This window comes from Schistocerca serialis, chromosome 2, assembly GCF_023864345.2.
Source record: "Schistocerca serialis cubense isolate TAMUIC-IGC-003099 chromosome 2, iqSchSeri2.2, whole genome shotgun sequence".
In the NCBI taxonomy this organism is placed as follows: Eukaryota; Metazoa; Arthropoda; class Insecta; order Orthoptera; family Acrididae; genus Schistocerca; species Schistocerca serialis.
Window position 1 is genome coordinate 1,161,732,105 of NC_064639.1, and position 23,632 is coordinate 1,161,755,736.

General features: G+C 41.5%; 1 protein-coding gene across 1 annotated transcript in view; it reads left to right on the top strand.

The window, feature by feature from the left end:
- Positions 1–6,183: 6,183 nt before the first annotated feature.
- LOC126458623 (uncharacterized) overlaps positions 6,184–23,632 on the top strand; it is a 77,161-nt gene continuing 59,712 nt past the window's right edge. Inside the window, exon 1 of the mRNA XM_050095790.1 lies at positions 6,184–6,337. The gene's annotated coding sequence lies outside the window, so the exon portion shown is untranslated. The remainder of the gene's footprint in view (positions 6,338–23,632) is intronic.

Sequence of the window (23,632 nt, forward strand, 5' to 3'; positions counted from 1 at the left end):
AACTGTTGCCCCGTAGATAACAAAAGCAAGAATGGCTGAAATGCAGCAGTCCATGACCTTACAGAAAGCTTGGGAATCACGTTATTAATAAAAAGTTTAAACTGTTGGATTCCATACTCAGTACTGACGTACACAAATCTGTCAGAAGATGGGTCGCAGCTCAACTCTGACCTCCACAGCGCCTCCTCCTATCCCTTGCTGCTTCTTGGTACGACATCTCTTTCCTCAGTCTGTCAGCATGCAACATCATCGCCCACCTCTTCTACTTTTGTCTTATATTCTTCCTTGAACAATTAACTTTTTGAAAACAGTTTTTCCTTAGAATGTGTGCAGCACTTTTCGCTTCCTCCTTTTGTAGAACTGCATCGGTGTTCTTCTTTTTCTTCTCGTTTCCTGTTCTTTCGAACACTTTATCGTTCCTCACATTATCTGCTCATTTCATTTTCTTCCTTCTTCACAACTGCCAGATTTCAAAACTTTCCCAGTATTTCTCCTCTTTCTTTCTTTATGTCCAAGACTCACAAGCGTATACAACGGCCATTCAAGTACAGATTTTACAAATCTCTGTCTTAATTCGAATCTACATTTATGTATAAGTTCCGTAAGCCACTGCACAGTGCAAGACGGGGAGAAAACGGTACCAGTGTTGTAGAGTTTCTTTCCTATTCGATTCACGCACTGAGCGAGGGAAGAATGATCTCTAAGCCACTGTATGCGGCCTAATCTCTCTTACTTTGTTGTCATTATTGTGGTGTATTATTAAGTATTCTTCCATCACTTTTATTTTTAAAAAGACGATAATTGCCGAATTCTATGATGTTATTGTCTGTCATTCGTGTTTCTTGTAGTGTCAAAATTTGATTCTTCTGTTCTTTTAATGTATCGCCCAATTTATGAAGTTTAAAGTGTCTCTGTCTTACGTGTTAAATGTATTCGTTTTGGTTTTAAGTTGGCCAGAGGAGTCTGAATCTCACTGCATATCATCCTGGCAGCCCCAGAATCCGGAAGAGCAGCTGCGCCAGTAATACTGGCTGTGGATTGACCGCCTGGGGTAATGCTGTGGTTATCAAAATGCTCCATGATGATTGTACCTGGAATCAGGTGGGTTCGAGCAGACCCACTGAATGAGCTCACAGTATTAAAACTAAAAGGGCTGGTTCCAGTGTATGGATTTCAGCGGCAAACCTGGTGTACAGACACTGATCACTTTGCCACTTGCTACAAGACAGACCCACTGTGGGTTTGGTTTTATTTTGCCTTGTCCTGGACTGCTTATTCTGTATTCGCAGCTGTCCGCCATATCTGATGGAACGTTCACCCACGCAATGCCCTAGGCAAGGTCGGCTTTTTCGACTTTTAGTTACAGAGTCTTGAAGCCTGGAGACTGCACACTAAATTTTTAGCATTAGCTAATTTTATTCTCTGTAATATTTGGCGAAGTAATAATTATGACGAAATAACATTACACGAATCTCATCTCGATACGCATAGCAGTTCAAAAGCCACGTAGGGCAGATATATGATAAATGAAGCATTTACAGACATACATTTATTAGAACGTTTTTACTTTCATTAACTTTAAGAAGTACTTGTAAATTCCTGCAAGTCTGTTCTTCAACGCCCAATATAATAATATAATCTATAAACATCACGTCATATAAAATTATAACTGCAGCTGTATGGCAATTTTTCGAGTTTCATAATGATTACTTTCAAACATACTTCGCTTGTTTCTGTATTTTAATTAATCTGTGTTGTAAAACTACTTTGCCTGTTTCGCTGAATTGTGGATAGTCTGGTAAATTTATTCTGTGCAGGCTTTAGAAACTTTAGCCATTTTACTCAACAAACTTTGCTTTTCATCTCAGTTCCTGTGGTCCAGTAACTGTACATTCCATAACACTGGCCTTTCCTGATACAAATTAATTAATTCAAAACTGCCTCCTTCGAGTTCACTTCTTGGAAGCTTTCTTCATTACCTCTTTTGTCGACACACCGCTAGCATTCCCTCATAGTGTGTATCCATCATGACAAGTTCCAACTGTCCCTAAAATGGCAGCACATTCTTATAGAGCACCTCGTTGCGTTGTTGTACCAGCGCAGTGAATAGCACGGAGGTTTTTCTTTCTAATTTTCATGTGAAAGTCAGATCAAGTCTCTACAACTACATATTTTTAAATTTTCGTTTGTTAATTGAATATAATATGTCTGTCATGTGTAGCATTGTTTAAATCTGGAACATTCTAACTAGGCTAACTGCTCGTGGCGTTCGTTTAGGAGGTAGAACGAGCGATTCCTTCGCTCAGAAGTATACCACGGCCATGTATTATGGCTCAAAACAGGCAATTTTGTGGGTAGTTTCATGTAATGTATGCATGAGTACGATAAATATATTACAAATATGTTGTAGTATACAACCTGTGAAATTCGACATAAATCATGGACGCAGTATGGCCTCTGAGCACTCTCCGAGTACTCTCAGCATCTTCAGACAGTGCCGATATATTTTTTTTTTTGTCTTAGAGCTACTGCGAGTAGCTCTCCAGATACCGTGAACGCGAGAGGTCTAAACTCGCAGGGCACAACTATCAGAGCTGTTGCCGCACTCTGAGACACTGCCGGCTAGCCGACTGCCGGTGCTTCTTACACGACACGTGTTACTCGCCAAAACTCTCTGACCATGGGTAAACTCTCAGTTGTGTACCAAGCTTTGCGTCCCCGTTGGCAGTCACCATGCCCACACCACACGAGACACCGCCTAGGCTGCTGATCGGGGACCGCACCCCACCATGTCTCCTTCACTAAAAAAGATGGAAACTTTCTCGCACTACCAGCGTTTAAACCAACTACCCCACCGTCGAACGTCAGTGCGTCAGCAAACATTAGCGGACCCATTGTGCAGAGGCGGCTGTTGCTGAAATGACTCGGATGCACTCGGTATGCATGCGACAGCATGGGTTGGGTTCGGTTGGTTGGGGGAAGAGACCAAACAGCGAGGTCATCGGTCTCATCGCATTAGGGAAGGACGAGTAGGGAAGTCGGCCGTGCCGTTTCAAAGGAACCATCCCGGCATTTGCCTGGAGCGATTAAGGGAAATCACGTAAAACCTAAATCAGGATGGCCGGACGCGGGATTGAACCGTCGTCCTTCCGAATGCGAGTCCAGTGTGCTAACCACTGCGCCACCTCGCTCAGTTGCATACCTAATATGTCCCAAAACACTGCGCATAAAAACGGGAGTTTCTCGTGATCATACTTCTTCTTCTGTGGGTGATAAGAAGATAAGGTCAAGTGTTTTGTATAGTCCTTGGGCTAGGAAGGATCATCTTAGTGTCACTACCATACCGTACAGGGTCAAAGTATGAGTATTAGACACTTCCTCCTGCTTAGGCAAATGGACAAAATCGGTTAGTTGTGTTTACATTTTATGTGGTCTGTGGTGACCTTGATGAGGCTTTTGCGGACGCCATAAATTCATGGGCTGTTCCTCGGAAACTGCCACAAAATGGGTTTTTACTACCCCAAAGCCCATCAGAGGATTCCAAGGCGGCTACGCACAGCAAATGGATTTCGAACAACCTTTAAAATTTTCTTGATATATTTATCCTTTTCCAAGACAGAGAAGTTCAAAGTTACTCTAATTCTACACGTAAAATCCAATATGTGGCGAAATTTAAATGACCAATAAACGCATCAAGTTCTCAAATTTTAACGGTGTATTCTCTAGGCATTTGACTAAAAGAGCCATCTCCTCGTTTTCCAAGATCTTTATCTGTTGCCGAGAAACACAGCAAAAACTTGTTTTTCGGTTACCAAAACTCAACCGCGGATTTCTGGACGCCTATGCATGGCAAAGACAGTAGTTTTTACAATGCATTCCCAAGATACCGAGCTCTAACAACGTAGAAAATTTTCTTCATACCTTTATCCATTACCGAGCTACAGAGGCAAAAGTTACCTTACTTGTACACGTAAAATCCGAAGTGACGCGAAAACGTAGTTTATAAAGTGACATACTGTAATGGCACTTGAATTACGTAACCATTACAGAACCTCACCTCAACCTCTCGATACCAGCAATATTCTACTGTGTTTCTGTAAAGTAGTTAACATATTTCTGAGACAACATTCAGATTTGATTTCATTAATGTAGAGGTACTTTGATACATCTATATGTTTATATTGCAATGATATTATTTTTATGTGTATTCTTTCTTTTGTCACTATGATCTTTGACGTACTTGTAACTCTGATTTTTGGGCGCGTAAGCGCTTATTAGAGAGTCAAGTCTTGGTTGTCATGTTGAAAAGCTTATGTAATGTGAACTTCAATAGTGAGGAAGATGTTTTCAAGTATGTTTTATATTGTGTAGTGATGTTTTGTGTGTTACGTGATATTGCAACAAAAGTAATAAAAAAGAAGTGTAACTTAAATTCGGAGTGCTGATTACTTTTTCTACATCATCATTGTTCTAACTTTCAAAGGTTTCATCTTCAAGAATGGTTTGTGCAAAACATCTATAAAACGTTTGAATATCGCAGAATAGCACCTAGGCCTCTTTGCATCCGAGCTTGGAATCATCACCACCTAGATTTTCGACGTTTGAGCCATGAGTTCACAACGAGACCAGCGTGGGAAACACGGAAAGATGAGTGCCTAGTTTGTTCATTATTTCATGAAATGACTTTATTAACTGTGCTCTAATGACACCTGCCACATAATATAACTTTGTTGTTGCCCGAAAATGCAGTATTTAGCAGCGTGAGCAACACCATAATCATAATTAATTTTTGACCTTTGTTGTGGTAGGGTTGTTAGAATACCAAGAACAAATAACCTGTATAGTGGCTACATTGTTATCTAGGAACTTCATCTGCTTCAATAACGCAATTACAAAATTGTTTGCACTTGAAATCCGGAGACGTAAAATTATTTTTTCGTTATTTCAGTTGGACATAGGTGAACTGTCTACATTTCACTGACCAAGAAATACCTTTTCAAATGAGTTACTAGCCCTGCTGCAGCAGTGAAAAGGAGGAAACCAGCGAAAAAATGCTCCCATCGGGCACAAGAAAGGGTATAAGTTTCGATTCATTTAAAGGAATCTGAAAAGTAGGGTGCCAGCAGTCTCATTCTACCTTCCTCAGCAACTTTAAAATTTTTCCCAATAATTATGGTATTTGTGCTTTTTTATCCTGAGAGAGATGAAGACAGTGGTAGTGGAAAAGAGACGGAAAAGAAATAAATACCGGAAGATAGTGGATAGTGGTTGTGTTAAGAGTGAAGGAAACAACTACAGTGTGAGAGAAAGAGAGGGACATAGTGGCAGTGGAACGTACTTGACAGTGACAGAAGTGTGCTAGGAAAAGAGCGAAGGAGACAGTGATGGGGAGGGGATAAAGAAAAAGGGAAATTGGAAGTGGGTGAGAGCTACTGATTAAGAGGGAGTCTATGAAAGTGACAACAAGGAAGAGAGGGGCAGTGACAGTGAGACGAGATAGCAACAGTGGGAAGGAGTGAATGAGATACTAGCAGTAGAAGAGAGCAAGGGGGAGACAGCACTATTAGGACACAACGAAGGAGACCGTGAATGTGGCACGGCAAAAAATGACAGAGAGACGAAAAGAGATAATGACAATGAGTTGGGGTGAATGAGTGAGAGAGGATGGGCAAGTGGGAGTCGATGGGTATGAGCGACTTATGGCGGTGGACTAGCGGGTGTGAGGGAGCTACGGTTGGCGGAACTCGTGGGAGTATGAGGTGAGATGTACTTTAAAAATTTCCCCAAAAATTTTCGCATGCGAAATATTCGCGCTTTTTTTAATGATACAACATTCAGTCAAAGTCTTTTAAGCAAACAGGAAGATATTCGTATTTTCCGTGCTCCGATAGGAAAATTTTTCCGCTGGTTCCTGTATGTTCGATATTCCGTACGGCAGCAGCACGGGAGAGGTAAGTGGAAGCGTATAAACGGGGCTTAGTAAGTTTACACGTTTCGTGTAGTTCTCAGCTGAAGTCTACTCGAGCGATGACTCGTTCGTTCCTCTCGTCGTACCGGCTTTTCCGCAGCAGCCAGCTGACCAGCAAACGACGCGGTAGGCGATGGGAGGAGGCAGCCCCGGATTGGCGGAGATTCGCACCAAGGACGATTCGCAGCGCGCCAACGGAGGTAGACGGCTGCGGCGGTGGGGCGGAGGACCACGTGATCGCCCGTCGACGCTCAGCGCCGGGACGCGAGCTCACCTGACGTCGTGGCCAGAAGCGAAGCCGGAGTCTCCAGCGAAGAACGGCCGCGGGTTCAGCGCCGGCATCCTACACTTCTGCCATCCTCGTCAAAAGTGAGTCCTCAGCGCAATCCGGCTGAGTTTTATGTTGGTTACGAATTAGTTACGAGGGGGTCACGACCTGTGCAAAGACTTACCTGGCTAGAACCTTATGGCGTCAGAAAGCAGTGTTCGCTGTTTCAGTTACTATGTCAGCTAACGGTGATTTATAATTGTATGGCGTACTTCCGGTTTTGTTCAATAACGCTAGGAGGACACTGCAGTGGTACTTCGCTATTAGGCGCTATTTCGTCGCGGGTCTAGTGGCAGAGTGCGAGACTGTTGATTTTTGAGGCGTTGTTCCCGACGTGTTTCTACAAACAACATAACATTTGTAAATAATACTTCAGCTATCAGTCGCCTTTTTGAAATTTTATTGGCAGAGCTAGATTTCAGTTAGAAACTAGCCATTCTCAATGCACTATCGTTTTTGATCAATGCATGTGATGCCTGTTGGCCGGGCTTCATCCACAGGTCATTGAACACATTAGTATTCAATACATTAGCATTCAAGGAACTGTGGATGAAGCCTGCCCAACAGGCATCACATGCATTGATCAAAAATGATAGTGCATTGAGAATGGCTAGTTTCTAACTGAAATCTAGATCTGCCAATAAAAATTGAAAAGGACGACTGATAGCTGAAATCTATTATTTACAAGTCAATAACGGTCGCTGCATGCGAGAGCCTCTGAATGGAGGGTAACCTGATGAATATAACATTTTATAAAACGCGTGACACACAGTTGCTGACTCAATTTGTATTTTATTCCGACCGAGTTCGGTCATAAAACATGTTCACGCTCCTGTACGAAATATAAAACAAAAATCGTGTCAAAATGCAGAAAAGATATGATCTATAAGATCACAAGATTATTTCGAATGTAATAACATAAAAATTATTTACGCCGAAAATTGAGTCTGCAACCAACATTACATACCAGAAGTAAGAGTATCGTTCATTTCGAACCATTACAAGTACGCCACCTGTGTGAAGAACAAGTAACTGAAGAGAACTAACACGAGACATACACTGGCATCACACGGGCATAACTCACAGTAAACAACAATTCAGAGATAGTATATTCGTAGTCAATATCAAGATAACACTAATCATACGTCTCCTAACCAAACATATTCCAACCGAACATTTTCAAAAAAGAAATAAACATTTAAAACAAAATTTCATAAGTTTTTTTACACATACATAATTACACTACGCTAACAATACCCTTTGTCTTCATAAAGACTAAAGAATGAAATCTTTACAGTAAAATATAAAAAGTTATCAGTATGGGGTAAATACCATGCAGAAAATATCCAGTTCATGCTAACATACATAGCTAAAAGGTATTAAATCAGTTTACAGATTTTTTTTTTTTTTTTTGGGAAAAGTACCGTCCAGTAAAGCAATAACTATTAAACACCCCAGTATATGAATCATCTTCAGTAAAGTCAGCCACAAATTACCATAGCCATGATAAGAACAGCTATGGCCCATTAGGGAGCCAGCCCATGGCATGATTGTTACATTCTAAATAATTTTTGTGACACTGTACGTGATGTCTTTTCTGCATTTTGATATAATCTTTGTTTTGTATTTCGTACAGGACCGTGAATATGGTTTATGGCCGAAACCGGTCAAAATGAAACATAAGAAAAGTCAGCAATTGTGTGTAATGCATTTTATGAAGTATTTACAAGCCGATAATTGCATTAACGAAATATTTAAACAGATTAACATGTCGTTGGGTTCCAGACCACACGTTTCGAAGCTTAGAGTAAGAAGTTAATATGATGCAGCATTAACTACACCGTATTTAAATGTGGCGTTCTTTGCCTCTGAACACCCCTAACGCTTCTTAAGCTGCTGAATAAGGTCACCATCAAGAGAGCGGACGAACAGTCGTATTTTTAAGGTACATAGGCCAACAGTTTTTTTCTTTTTTCTTTTTTTCTTTGGCTGTGTAAGAGTCAGTCATGCAAAATACTTAGTTTTCTTTCATGTGACAGTGGCAGTACACTTTTGGCTGACAGTTAGTTTCGGATGCTTTCACACCAAATCATAATACCATAAATTACAGGAACAGTACGTCAATCTAAATAGGCAGTACAATTTAAAACCGGTATTTAATGAGACAGTACCGTGTAACGTGTTTACCAGTACTGGAGTTCATGTACTTCTTTGCAGTAAAAATATGAAAATGATAAGGCTTCAAAACCCTTTCCCTTGCACGTACACAGTCATAACTTAACACTAGAAAGCGCAGGTTCAAATGGTTCAAATGGCACTGAGCACTATGGGACTAAACTTCTGAGGTCATCAGTCCCCTAGAACTTAGAACTACTTAAACCTAACTAACCTAAGAACATCAAATACATCCATGCCCGAGGCAGGATTCGAACCTGCGACCGTAGCGGTCGCGCGGTTCCAGACTGAAGCTCCTAGAACCGTTCTGCCACTCCGGCCGGCGAAAGCGCAGGGTCACATTAACAAATTATACCACAGAAATAAAACTAAATTCGGAGTAGAGACGTTAGATATGGTGCCCAGCAAGGTTCAGTACTTGGCCGATTGCTGTTGTTGACCAACGCTCATAATTCATCAGGGACATTGCAGAATACCTGATATCCTATTGTGTTCACTGAGACACATGTAATCTGATAAAGAGTCCGAAGACATCCGTAACAAAAAAAGGGAGGAGAATAATGGAACAGGTTTGAAACTGGTTCACGGACAACAGGTTGAACCTTTATTTTACAAACACTCGTTTTAAGAAAAAGTTTCCTTAGGGGGCTGTCTACGGCTGATACGCATTTTTAAAAAAGCGTACGTGCATCATTAACTGTACAACTGTATATTTTCTACCGGTTTCAGTTACAACTACTATCTTCAGAGGAGAAAACTATAAGGATTTTGGAACATATATTGTGTTCGAACACAATGAATAACCTCGAAGAAAACGGTCTATTGACACACAGTCAATGTGGGTTTAGAAAACATCGTCCCGGTGAAACACAACTAGTTCTTTATTCACATGAAGTGTTGAATGCTATCGACAAGGGATTTCAGATTGATTCCGTATTTCTGGATTTCCGGAAGGCTTTTGACACTGTAACACACAAGCGGCTCTCAGTGGAATTGCGTGCTTATGGAATATCATCTCAGTTATGTTCTGTATTTGTGATTTCCTGTTAGACAGGTCACAGTTCGTAGTAACTGACGGATAGTCATCGAGTAAAGCAAAAGTGATTTCTGCCATTCCCTAAGGTAGTGTTATAGGCCCTTTGCTGTTCGTTATCTATATAAACGATTTGGGAGACGTCATAAGCGAGTGACTGCGTGTGAGATCGCTCTCTAAGTTTTCATATATTTTTTAGGTTTCAGATATATATTTTAACGGTTTTTGTGATAGTATTTACTATATAAGTGACGTATTAGTGGTTTCTTCATTCACCTCTGCCTTTCTTGTGTTGTGACCCGATATTTGTGAGTGTTTCGTATCGAGCAACTTAACCTCTTGCTCGTGTTTACATTCCGCGCTGACCAGTTGCAGCTGTAGCGGCGCATCGAAAGCTACGTACTAATTAATTGTTTGTGTATAGTAGTTTATTTAGGAACTTTAGTAGTCTTCAACCGGTGTTCTTGGTGTTTTCTGGTGAAATAATTTCAGAAGAACCTTTTAGGAACTGTTTACAGCTTCGTTACAGTGTCATTAGACGTTTGATTCTCTTTCTGTATTAGTCTATTGTTTTATTCACATTTGTTGTTTATTAATACTGTTAATAATAGTAGTTACTTCCCTTGTAGAGCAAGTTTGTGATTATTGTAGTCAGATTTTTAACATCTTCTTATTGTAGTAGCGGAACTTAGAAAAAGTAAAACTTTACCATGAGTGAGAAGTGTGGGCTTTGCCGTAGGTTCGTGAGAAGTGGATTGCGGTGTGAGACTTGTTCGAAGTATTTTCACTGGGGGGAATGCAGTGGGGAAGCCAGTGGGCATTCTGGTGAGATCCTCTCCTGGAACTGCAGGTTATGTAGCAAGAGTAAGTTGATAGAGGAGCAGGAGCGTAAGATCTGTGCCCTTCAGGTGCAGTTGAAAAACACACAGGAGGAGCTAGATAGCATGAGGAGGGAGAAGGGGGTTGGGGAATGGGAGCTGGCTGTTGGCAAGAGATCTGCTAGGAGAAGAAGATTTTCAGATAGTTTTACGATTGGTGTTTACAATAGATATGACCAACTGTCAGAGTCTAGTGGAGAGGAATCTCTAGTAGCTGTAGATGTAGGAAGTATGCAGCAGACCTCAGTAGTTACGGTGGCTAGAACAGTTGCAAAGTCGAAGAGGAAGAAGGTTCTGCTGTTAGGTAGTTCTCATGGCAGAGGTGTAGGCCAGCAGTTGCAGGAAGTGCTGGGGAGTGAGTACCAGGTCACCAGCATTGTGAAGCCTAATGCAGGGTTGGCTCAGGTGACTGTTAACATAGGGGGGGCTATGTAGGGATTTTACTAAAGAGGATCAGGTAGTGATTGTGGGTGGGGCTGGTAATAGTTTTGATAGGGATGGGGAGTATAACATAGATGGTGACCTGGAAAAGATAGCCACTCAGACTGGCAACACGAATGTGCATTTCGTGGAACTGTTTTAGCGTCACGATCGGCCTCATCTTAATACAGCCGTCAGGCGTAATAACATGAGACTTGGGGGTGCACTGATGACAGAAAGCATGGGTCACATTTCAGTGGTGTCAGTGGAGTCTATCAGCAGGACGGGTTTCACTAGACACGGCCTGCACCTCGACAGGTATGGGAAGGGGAGGTTGGCAAAGCTTATAGGTGACAGCATAGGTGGGGTTGGTGGGATCACTCATGGGAAAATTCCTGCAGTAGTGGGTGTTAGAGCTGCACCTTTTTTAGACTGAAGTCAGCTGATAGGTATTCCTGCTTAAGGGAAGTCTCTCTAACAAGGGAATCACTTTTGACAAAGCTTAGGTATCCGAGTAATGAGGGAATTAGTATATTTCATCAAAATATACAAGGTATTAGAGATAAAGTTAGTGAACTGCTTATAGATGTTGACTCTGAAATTATTGGTATATCTGAACACTTCTTAAATAAGGAGATAATTCAGAGGCTTCCTTTACCAGGATACAGGTTGGCTGGCTGCTTTTCGAGGAGCTCTTTGCGGTGTGGGGGAGTAGCCATGTATGTGAAAAACGGCATCGCATTTGAGTCAACTGATGTTTCAAAGTACTGCACTGAAAAGGTGTTTGAATGTTGTGCAGGTGTGGTTAAATTTAACGGAGCTAAACTTGTAACTGTTGTTATTTACAGATCCCCAGACTCCAATTTCAAAACATTTTTGCTAAAGCTAGAGGAGGTTCTTCGTTCACTTTATAGGACATACAAAAAGTTAGTTATATGTGGTGACTTCAATATTAATTGTATAAGTGATTGTGCAAGGAAGAGGATGCTGGTAGACCTCTTTAATTCATATAATCTTATGCAAGCCGTATTCTTTCCAACGAGAGTGCAAGGGAACAGTAGAACAACCATAGACAACATTTTTGTTCATTCCTTATTACTAGAAAGGCATTCTGTTAGCAGAAAGGTGAATGGCCTTTCAGATCATGATGCGCAAATTTTAACTTTAAAAGATTTTTATGCTGCAACACGTGTTAAATATAGTCATCAGCTGTTCAGGAAAGCTGATCCAGTTACTGTAGAGACCTTTGTAAACCCTATAAAGGAACAAGAGTGACAAGATGTTTATAGCGCTGATACAGTAGACGATAAATATAATGCTTTTCTCAAGACTTTTCTCATGCTCTTTGAAAGTTGCTTTCCGTTAGAACGTTTAAAACAGGGTACTAGCACAAACAGGCAGCCTGGGTGGCTGACTAAAGGGATAAGAATATCTTGTAGAACAAAGTGGCAATTATATCAAAACGTTAGAAACAGTCAAAATCTAAATGCAGCAGCCCATTACAAACAGTATTGTACGGTGCTTAAAATGTTATTAGGAAGGCAAAAAGTATGTGGTATGCAGATAGAATAGCTAAGTCTCAGGATAAAATTAAAACCATATGGTCAGTCGTAAAGGAAGTTGCTGGTCTGCAGAGACAGGTCGAGGATATAGAATCAGTGCGTAGTGGGAATGTCCGTGTTACTGATAAGTCGCATATATGTACAGTATTTAATAATCACTTTCTGAATATATCGGTGAACTAAATAGAAACCTAGTCCCAACAGGGAATCATATAGCGCTCTTAGAAAAAAGTGTTCCGAGACTGTTACCTGAAATGCTCCTCCATGATACTGACAAGAGGGAGATTGGGTTAATAATTAAATCACTAAAGACCAAGGACTCTCATGGATATGACGGGGTATCTAGGAGAATACTGAAGTATTGTTCTATGTATGTTAGCCCAGTTCTCAGCCATATCTGTAACTTTTCATTTAGGAGTGGTCGGTTTCCTGACCGATTAAAGTACACGGTAGTGAAGCCACTTTTTAAAAAGGGAGACATTGATAATGTTGACAATTTTAGACCTATTTCTATGCCATCGGAGTTTGCTAAAGTTATCGAGAGGGTTGTATATACAAGGTTACTGGAGCATTTAAATTCACATAATTTGCTGTCAAATGTTCAGTTTGGTTTTAGAAATGGTTTAACAACTGAAAATGCTATATTCTCTTTTCTCTGTGAGGTTTTGGACGGATTAAATAAAAGGTTGCGAACGCTAGGTGTTTTCTTTGATTTAACGAAGGCTTTTGAATGTGTTGACCACAAAATATTACTGCAGAAGTTGGACCATTATGGAGTAAGGGGAGTAGCTTACACTTGCTTCGCCTCTTACTTTAAGAACAGAAAGCAGAGGGTAATTCTCCGCAATATTGAGAGTGGTAGTGATGTTCAGTCCCAATGGGGCACTGTTAAGTGGGGCGTTCCCCAAGGGTCGGTGCTGGGGCCACTGCTGTTTCTTATTTATATAAATGATACGCCTTCTAGTATTACAGGTGATTCAAAAATATTTCTGTTTGCTGATGACACCAGCTTGATAGTGAAGGATCTTGTGTGTAATATTGAAACAGTAACAAATAATGTAGTTCATGAAATAAGTTCGTGGCTTTTGGAAAATAATTTGATGCTAAATCACAGTAAGACTCAGTTTTTACAGTTTCTAACTCACAATTCAACAAGAACCGATATTTTGATCAGACAGAATGGGCGTATTATAAGCGAAACGGAACAGTTCAAATTCCTAGGCGTTCGGATAGATAGTAAGCTGTTGTGGAAAGCCCATGTCCAGGATCTTGTTCAGAAGCTAAATGCTGCTTTATTTACCATTAGAACAGTATCTGAAATAAGTGACACTTCAACACGAAAAGTAGTCTACTTCGCATATTTTCATACGCTTATGTCGTATGGTATTATTTTTTGGGGTAATTCTTCTGATTCAAAAAGTGTATTTTTGGCTCAAAAACGGGCTGTTCTAGCTATATGTGGTGTAAGTTCGAGAACCTCTTGTCGACCCCTATTCAAAAATCTGGGAATTCTGACATTGCCCTCACAGTATATATTTTCTTTAATGTCGTTTGTTGTTAGCAATATTAGCCTATTCCCAAGAGTTAGCAGCTTTCACTCAGTTAATACTAGGCAGAAATCAAATCTGCATGTAGAATGCACTTCCTTGACTCTTGTGCTGAAAGGAGTGCAGTATTCTGCTGCATCCGTTTTCAGTAAGCCACCACAAGAACTCAAAAATCTTAGCAGTAGCCCAAACTCTTTTAAGTCTAAACTGAAGAGTTTCCTCATGGCTCACTCCTTCTATTCTGTCGAGGAGCTCCTGGAAGAGCTAAAAAATTAAGCAAATTCCAGTGTTACATTGTTGATTTGTCTTCATTTAAACTTACGACTTGTCACCTGAATATGTTTTTTTTTTATATTTCATTTTATCTGTTTCTAATATCGTGTTATAATTTCATGTATTGACTCGTTCCATGACCATGGAAACTTCTCCTTAATTTGGTCCCACGGAACAATAAATAAATAAATAAATAAATAAATAAAAAATCTGAGCAGCCGTCTTTGGTTGTTTGTAGATGACGCTGTCGTTTATCGACTAATAAAGTCATCAGAAGATCAAAACAAACTGCAAAACGATTTAGAAAAGATATCTGAATGGTGCGAAAAGTGGCAGTTGACCCTAAATAACGAAAAGCATGAGGTCATCCACATGAGTGCTAAAAGGAACTCGTTAAACTTCGGTTACACGTCTAATCTAAAAGCCGTAAATTCAACTAAATACCTAGGTATTACAATTATGAACAACTTAAATTGGAAGGAACACATAGAAAATGTTGTGAGGAAGGCTAATCAAAGACTGCGTTTTATTGGCATGACACTTATAAAATGCAACACAACTTCTAAGGAGACTGCCTACACTACACTTGTCCGTCCTCTTTTAGAATACTGCGGCGCGGTGTGGGATCCTTACCAGACAGGTCTGACGGAGTACATCGAAAAAGTTCAAAGAAAGGCAGCACGTCTTGTATTATCGCGAAATATTGGAGAGAGTGTCACAGAAGTGATACAGGATTTGGGCTGGACATCATTAAAAGAAAGGCATTTTTCGTTGCGACGGAATCTTCTCACGATATTCCAATCACCAACTTTCTCCTCCGAATGCGAAAATATTTTGTTGATGCCGACCTACATAGGGAGAAACGATCACCACGATAAAATAAGGGAAATCAGAGCTCGTACGGAAAGATATAGGTGTTCGTTCTTTCCGCGCGCTATACGAGATTGGAATAATAGAGAATTGTGAAGGTGGTTCGATGAACCCTCTGCCAGGCACTTAAATGTGATTTGCAGAGTGTCCATGTATATGTAGATGTAGATTGAGATTAAAAAAAAGGTTTATTAAAACCGTAGTACTTACACAGGAGGAGATAGAGAGAGGTGGGAGGAGAAGAAGAACATAGAAAGGGGGAGGAGGTGATAGAGAGGAAGAGAGAAGGGCAGGAGGAGATGAAGACAGACAGAGAGGGGGCGGGAGAAGATGAGCAGAGAGAGAAAGAGGAGGAGACACACAGAGACGGGGGGGAGAAGGAGATTAGGAAGTACACCCAGTTCTCATATACATATTATAAACGTGTTCTTTCTCCTTTCTTTGTTTCCGATTTAACCAACTCAAGTGGCCTTGCATAAGGGCCAAAAAATAAATTCGCGCATTCAAATCTCTGCGTAAAACTTTTATGTGCTGTCACTTGGGTGTGGTGACTCGGGTCGAATACTGGCTTATTCAAACTATGCAGTCTCCAGCTGCCCCGTCCCATCCCACGGGGGTCTCTTCCCAGTGGTGTTGGTCCCACACACTCGACCAACAATCTAAGATGGTTCGAAAGAGTGTTTTGTATGCAGTCTCCTTTTGCAGACATAACATTTTCTCTGTATTCTACCAGTGAATCAAACCCTGTCACCTTCACTGCCTGAAAAAAAAAAAAGGTGAAGCGTCAAGAAGACTTGCTCAGACATCGATGTAACACCGTAAATGTACACATCATCGGCGGCTATCGATATGATAAGAGTGGAATTCTCTGTCACAGGTAGAATGACCAACACAGTCCATTAGTGCAGTTGATGTCTGTTATTGTTGCGAGCACTGATGAGGTATAGAAGGAGTGTGAGTGCTCAAATGCTGGGTGATCGCTGTGAAGGGCACGAAGACGCCCCATGCTTCTGGGAGACAGCGTCATCAACATCTGTCATTACAATTGGAGTTTCATTTTGGGTCTACATTTGGCCAGCTGGTTGAATTGTGCAGTCCAAATTTTTGGGACATTTGGATGTGACAATGGCCGGACGGGAACATTATGGCAGATATATTCGTCATCAAGATTCTGGTCGGCCATGTCTGACCACCACATGGGAGAATCGCCCAATTTTGTACCAGGCACATCGTAGTCCCTTAAAATCTGTGCATGTCAACTGAGAATAAGTAAATGACTCCCTGCAATAGTCTATGTCATCACGCCCTATTGGTCAGAGACTAGCAGCACCCTACTAGGGGGCTACCGTCCCATGTGTGGGCTCTGCTGTCAACGCCAAAAACACCAGTGGCTGCGTCAGGAGTGGTACCGTGACGGGGAAGCGTGGACTGCTGATGAAGGGGGTCCAGTGTGTTCAGCGATGAATTACGGTTCTGTGCTACCCCGGATGACCACCGTCGTCGAGTCTGGTGGCTACCTTCCAGTGTTTTGGAGAGACTCTGAGGCTTCATGGCGTGGGGAACCATCGGATTTGACCTCACGCAATGACTGATAGCGAACGAGGGAACTGTGATGACACAAAAGTCACAGGCGTCCTACTTCCTTATGTTTTACCTCTCATGAGACAGTGTAGTGATGCAATTTTTCAACAGGATACTGTCCATCCACACTTGGAGGGGGGCCTCTGTGAACTGTCTGCGTGATGTCGATGCACTCCCAGGCCAGAAAGATCCCAGATGTGTCTCCGAGAGAGCACGTGTGGGACCAGCAAGTGCAAGTATCCAGAATCTCAAGGACCAGTTAGAACAGCTGTGGGCCAGTTCGGCTCAGGAGTGCACACATTTGCCTCGCCAGCCAAATCAGTGCATGGATGCAGGCCAGAGCAGTTGAAACGTCACACTGATAAGTGAGCTCATGCTGAAAAGTTCTTCGCAAATTTGACTCGCTATTGTAATCACTGAAATGTCATCAAATACCCTCCCAACTCAAGAAATTTCATTTAATTTCCTCCTCCTCCTTCGTGTGCTTCACATCTTTTGTCAGTCAGTGTACCGTATCTACACATCAGCCTATGTCATCGTTCCATTTCATATCTTCTCATATTGTTAGTACTAGGTATTTGCATCATTTGGCTGATTCTAGTTGTGACTCACTGGTATTGTAGTTCATAGGACATTACATTTTCCGTTTTGTTGCATTCACTATTTTACATTTGCGAAAATTGAAGGTAAGTTTCCAGTCTTTGCACCACTTTGAAACTTAATCAATAACTGAATGAAAATTTGAGCTTTTTTTCAGATATACTTCTTTACAGATAACTCCATAGTTTGTAAAAAGTATAAGGTTGCCATTAATAACATACGACAGGTCATTGATGTATAACATAAACGCCAAGCAACCAATTAATTTACATAGGCCATTCTTGAAGCTATTTCTATATAGCATATTAATGACTCTCCATCTAAGACAACACACAGCTTTTTACCTACCAAGTAATCGTCAACCCAGTCACAAATTTTATCTGATCCCTCATAAGATAATGCTTTCGTTAGTAAGCGTTAACGTGGTACCAAGTGAAATGCTTTTCCAACGTCGAGATCTACTACATCCACCCGATCACCTTGCCCCATGTCTTCAGGAAGTCTTGTAACCGAACGACCTACTTCGCCGGGACAGCGTCTGTCACGAGAAACGGAGATAAAAGAAACGAAGGTTGGTGATAAAACCTGAGTGGTTAGGTCGCGTGATAACATCACTCGGAAGATTTTATCACCAGTGACAACGGCAAGTAAAGCCTTCAGTCTTAAGTAAAACAGAAATTGTTTACTTTCTCGTCAGAAGAGAGAATCACTTTGAAAGGTCTTGACAAAAACTTTTTACAGTAAACGCAGTACATCACTTTACACAAGAGCTTGGACTGACGTTTTCTTGTATTTACCCATGTATCTATATGGCTGTGTAAGAAATAAATACAGTCACCACATAGGCTGATTTTGTTAGTAGAACACATTGACTGAAACACCGATGTGATTCTTTTTTGTCACGCTTGTTTCTAAATCAACCTTGAGCATCATTAAATCTTCTGTAAATTAGTAGAATGACTTATTTCTTGGTTTATTCGAACTTAAATTTTGATGGCTACAGTCCCCATAATGTTAGGTTAACTGTGACACTCCACTCTGTCGTTTCTGTTTTAGAATTTTGTTGTCAACTGTATTGGTCTATGCCGTCAGTGGTATCAGTTAACGGCAGGAGTTGGTACTGGCGAGGCGCACGTTCCAGAGTCACCGAAGGCTGTTGAAATCTACGAATGCATGTGGTGCATACAGGCTCTTTCTTACTCCTACGCAAGCCACTTCTACGGGAAGTATCTCATTCTTTTGATGATGATACAGCCAGGTCAAATATGCAGCGTATGCGCAGACAGTTGGCTGAATACGTAAATATCACCTCTTAGGCTGGGTAAATACAACTAAAATAAGGGAGCAGTCCAGTAAGGTAATGGTAATCGTAACTTTTCTCAAGTGAAGTACACCATCCCCCGCGGGTTGTTCTAGAATTGTAAGATGTATTATTCAAACATTTTCTTAGTAATTTCTTCTCCAATTTATTTTTGGCTGGTTGAAAGCAGTCTGAAGCACCTTATTTTTACATATCAGAAGGATTCTCTCCTGAGAGGACTTTTTATGCAAGTGACAGCTGACTGTATTGAGGGTTGGGCTGCTTTGGGGGAGGAGACCAGGCTGCTAGGTCATCGGTCTCATTGGATTAGGGAAGGGCGGGGAAGGAAGTCGGCCGTGCCCTTTAGAAGGAACCATCCCAGCATTTGCCTTTAGCGATTTAGGGAAATCACGAAAAACCTAAATCAGGATGGCCGGACGTGGGACTGGTGAAATTAAATCAAGATGAAATAAAAAGACGGTTACAAGAAAATGCCATACATTTGTGGACTGTTAAGTTCCACAATGTAGCTACAGATGATTATTTATGGGTCCTGGAACATGCAGCTAACTGAAACTAGCTGAAAATAAAACTAAGCAAAAAAATTTTACGAAAAGCAAATAAATAACTAAAACTGACTACAGCAAATCTAAAATAACTAACTAAAATCCATATAACTTATTCAAATTAAGTATATCACGCCCCAAAATTATCATTGAATACATCTTTGTATATATGCATCGCTTTTCTTTGAAGCTACATTGCAAAGATTAACTGGTCACTTTGCATAACATTAGTTGAACGTTAGATGTGCCCTGCCCCAGTTTTGTCGCAACACAGAGATTTATTCATTTTAAGTCAGTTTTACTATCCTGTTACATTACGTGCATACAGTTTTTGAGGCCTACAGTTAGTGTTCATTTGTTCAAATGGTTCAAATGGTTCTGAGAACTATGGGACTTAACATCTGAGGTCATCAGTCCCCTAGAACTTAGAACTACTTAAACCTAACTAACCTAAGGATATCACACACATCCGTGACCGAGGCAGGGTTCGAACCTGCGATCGTAGCGGTCGCACGGTTCCAGACTGAAGCGCCTAGAACCGCTCGGCCACTCCGGCCGGCTGTCCATTTGTGATTCAAAGAAAGAATGTCAATACTAGAGCGTAATAAGTGATGAATCAACTACCTACACAGGCTGTTGTTGGCTACAGTACATCGTACACGATGTTAGAGAATTTTGTGGTTCTATATAGATTAATGTGTCCCTTTGCCTAGTGGTGCTAACCCTGGAATAAATGAGGGAAGCAGAACAGCTGCACAAATTATGACCAGAGTTTAACGACGGCTTCAGCCTCTTTTGAAATGAAAGCTTACAGTGTGAAAATAGTACAAATGTGGTTAGGAAGCAACTGGGCATTGTTAAAGCTCTATAAAATAACCAACTTAAAATTTATAAAAAATGTCGGCATTTAATGATAATAATTAATCTACGAAACGGTTTGCAGTCCACTAGACAGAGAGTCAGATTAATCTGCACAGCATCATAAAATTCTCAAACACGGTGTATGGCGTACTGTGGGCAAAGTACAGGCTGCATAGAATCATAAAAACCACTGCAGTTTACTACTGTGTATCTCACAACATATGAAAGATGTTCTCTTTAGCTCCTCTGATAATCTCCCAATCAACGAGGAACAATAAAAAATTACTTATTTGTAGTGAAATAAGGAGAGGTCAGAGACTGAAGATATGGTTTAGTTTAGATTATCATTCAACCATGCCGCAAAAGCGTAGAAAGCTAGAATTTCGATATTCCTCCGGATCCGTGAAATTATATGACACTGAAGACAGTTTAATTACCTTAGCCATATGACATTGTAAATTTGGATTCTTGGGCTTTACTCTACGATTTCATCAACGGAAATTTTTATTCCACGTTTTAAAAGCACTATGACTTAATTCGCACACCACTATCTTGACTTGATATTCATCATTCTCCTAGAGACTCTGCTCTTCAGCAAACTATAAAACTGTGAAGTTGCGCGACGAATAATATTAATTTTGGATAATTCTTTCGAAAAGATTTCTTCACGCTATTGTTTCACATCTCAATAATTTTCACTTTTTCTCTGTTTCTCGCATATAAGGATTGATTATCTGAATTTAAGCGCAATGATATTTCTATGGATTCAAAGGTTTTACCATTATAGCCTTGCAAATAATTTCTCGCCTAGTGTGGTCAGATTGTGCTCTGCAGTCTACTGCTCACATTTGTTATAAATCTAAGCATTATATTGCATATAATCTCTTCCTGCAGCAATGCAAGACGTAAGATATAATACGTGTATGCGAGGAGTCCTAGACACCAACACAATGATAGGCTTCTGCCATACTGAGAGACCTCATTTTGGGAGTGGGAGAGTGTGTTCAGGATTCCTGTCCATTTTTTCATTCGATCCAAGCTAATTTTCAGTCTGTCACAATATTAAAGAACCGTATTCGACATCCAGATTAAGTCCAAGGCGTTCATTCAGCGTGACAATAAAACTGGCCAGTCCTCAGAATACGAAGTCCGGCCATCTGCACAATCTGCAACACTGTAGGCTGCCAAAAAGTGTTGCCTTATGCCCGAGCTGTTGCAGTGCTGAACCTGTTCACGGTAGAGTGGACGTGGTGGTGAGTAGATGCGAGCAGCAGCTTGCTCCTCGTTGCAGCAAAATACGCCGGCTGCCAGTCTGATATAGATGATAGACTGAGTAAATTGTCTAATTCTGGCATGGACGAGTTGGGTAAAAAGATAACCTTCAAATTCGTGGACGACCTAACGCTTTGGACGTGGATATTTGCTTTTATGATATAACTGAATTGAGAGGTAATGAGGTTCTAGGTTTTCCATATGATTTCAGGGGAAAAGCCATTTATGTTAAAGTAAATAATGAAGAAACTTGTTTGAGAACTAAGGAAACCGCAGGGAACTCCTGCTAACTTATCTCACTGAGTGCTGGAACTGTTAACATCGTCACCACATTTGTTGGTTTAGAATAGTAAGGGTTTGCAGGTTCTGGCGCAGTTTGATTTATTACTCCCGTTTCCAACATATCACCATACAAACGACTGGTTTCTGAGCCCCTCATCTCTCGCTTGTACTTCAACTGTCAGGTAATCGTCCTATTTATTTGGCAATATGAGCACAAACGAATGATTTATGACCCCCCCCCCCCCCCCTCCTGTTTCCTTCCTCCATAGGACGGCTGTTGGGCAATTGTCCTGTTGGTTGGGGATATGGGTATAAGAAAACGATTTGTTACCCACCAACTCCTACCTCACCTCCATTAATCATAATTGTGTCTTGGCTACTCTAGGCCACCTGGGCAATTTTCCTGTTGGTTGGGGGATATGAACACAAAAGAATGACTGATGAATGCGCCCTCCCACCACCCTCTCATTGTGAGGCGGAAAGGATAAAACAGAGCTAATAACTTGGTTGTGGATATGCTGCCGCTCTCCCAATTAGTCATAATTACACACTATGGGAGTGTACAAACAAAGGAAAATAGTTGGGCCCCCAGTTAATCATAATTGGGCACTGTAGGAGTTCTGCCAACTTGTGTGATATCGAGATCCAAGATGGTTGCCTCTATGACGTCAGGGGCACCTAAAAAGTAGGGGTGCTCCTCCAGAATTTCATGGGGATGCGAGAAATGGCGTACAGGTCAACATAATGGGATTGTACTCTAAGAGATAAAAAAAAGACTGCCACAAAATAGTTATGTAAACTGGTCACAAACTGATATTCATACAGGTATGGATGGGAAACGCAAAAATGGAAAGTTTTGCTGCTGATGGATGAATGTGTGATGCTGCAGCGCAATTTCACCTAGCAACTGGCAAGGATAATAAACAAGAGACAAGTCGATACAGGAGATAAAGCTTTGCAAATTTCATTCCGTGTACTCAGTTGGACAGAAACTGTGCCTCACAGACAGACGCGCTAACAATATATGCAGATGTCTGCATCTGAGAGAGGACGTGCAGTTGGGCTCAAAGAAACGTACCTGGCGAATCGCTCGACATTTGAATAGGAGCGACGCCACTACTCTACGTTGGCAGAAGGGGGTGAACCGTGGCCAAACACAGCGATGAGAAGGAAGTGGTGCACCTAGAGATATGACAGAACAAAGGCACCAGGCAGCCGATGGAGAGGCACTCACAGCCCCATCATCCATTCGTGCTTGAGTGACCACAAGGGTCGCTGATACCTGGCTCACAGAGTGGGGGCTGAGCTCTCGGTTTTCATTACGCCGACTGCCTCTTACCTTCCCTTTTGCAATGGCGTTGGGGACGTTCGGCCTGGCATCTCATTGGCTGCAGTAGGACTGTCTTCAGTGACCAGTCCCACTTCGAGCTGAACCTCAGTAACAAGTGAAGACATGGCTGGAGACATCTGGAACAGCGGCGGGGCACCGACGTGACTGAGGCCGGCCATACAGCCTGACAACCAGGAGTGGTGTTCTGGGGTGCCACTTGTTTTCATTGCATTGGTTCTCATCCGCGGCATCCATGCAGCATAGTCGTCCATCCGGCGATATTTTACGCCCCGTTTTATTGCCCTTCATTGCAAGCCATCGTGGGCTTACATTTTAGCAAGATAATGCCTGCGAGAGGTTCTACTGATCATCTTCGTTCTTGGCAAACCATACCTTGGCCAGCAAAGTCGCCGAATATTTCCCCAGCTGAGAACGTTTGAAGCACTGAGGGCAATGCCCTCCAATCGTGTCGACATTTTGACGATCCAACGCGCCAGTTGGGCAGAATTTGGCGCGATATCCCTCAGGGGGGCATCGTACAACTCTGTCAATCAGTGCCGAGCCGAGTAACTGCCTGCGTAAGGGCCAGAGGCAGACCAGTGTGTTATTGACGTGCTCCATTTGTGAAGCTGTTTCTCTTAAATAAATCGTCTAATTTTTCTCAAATTGTAACCATTCGTTTGCTTGTGTATGTACATCACATATACCGACTTCCGCCCCATTCGGACAGTTCCTTCAAGATGCGTCTTTTTTGTCTCAGATTGTAATTAGGATTAATAATTACAG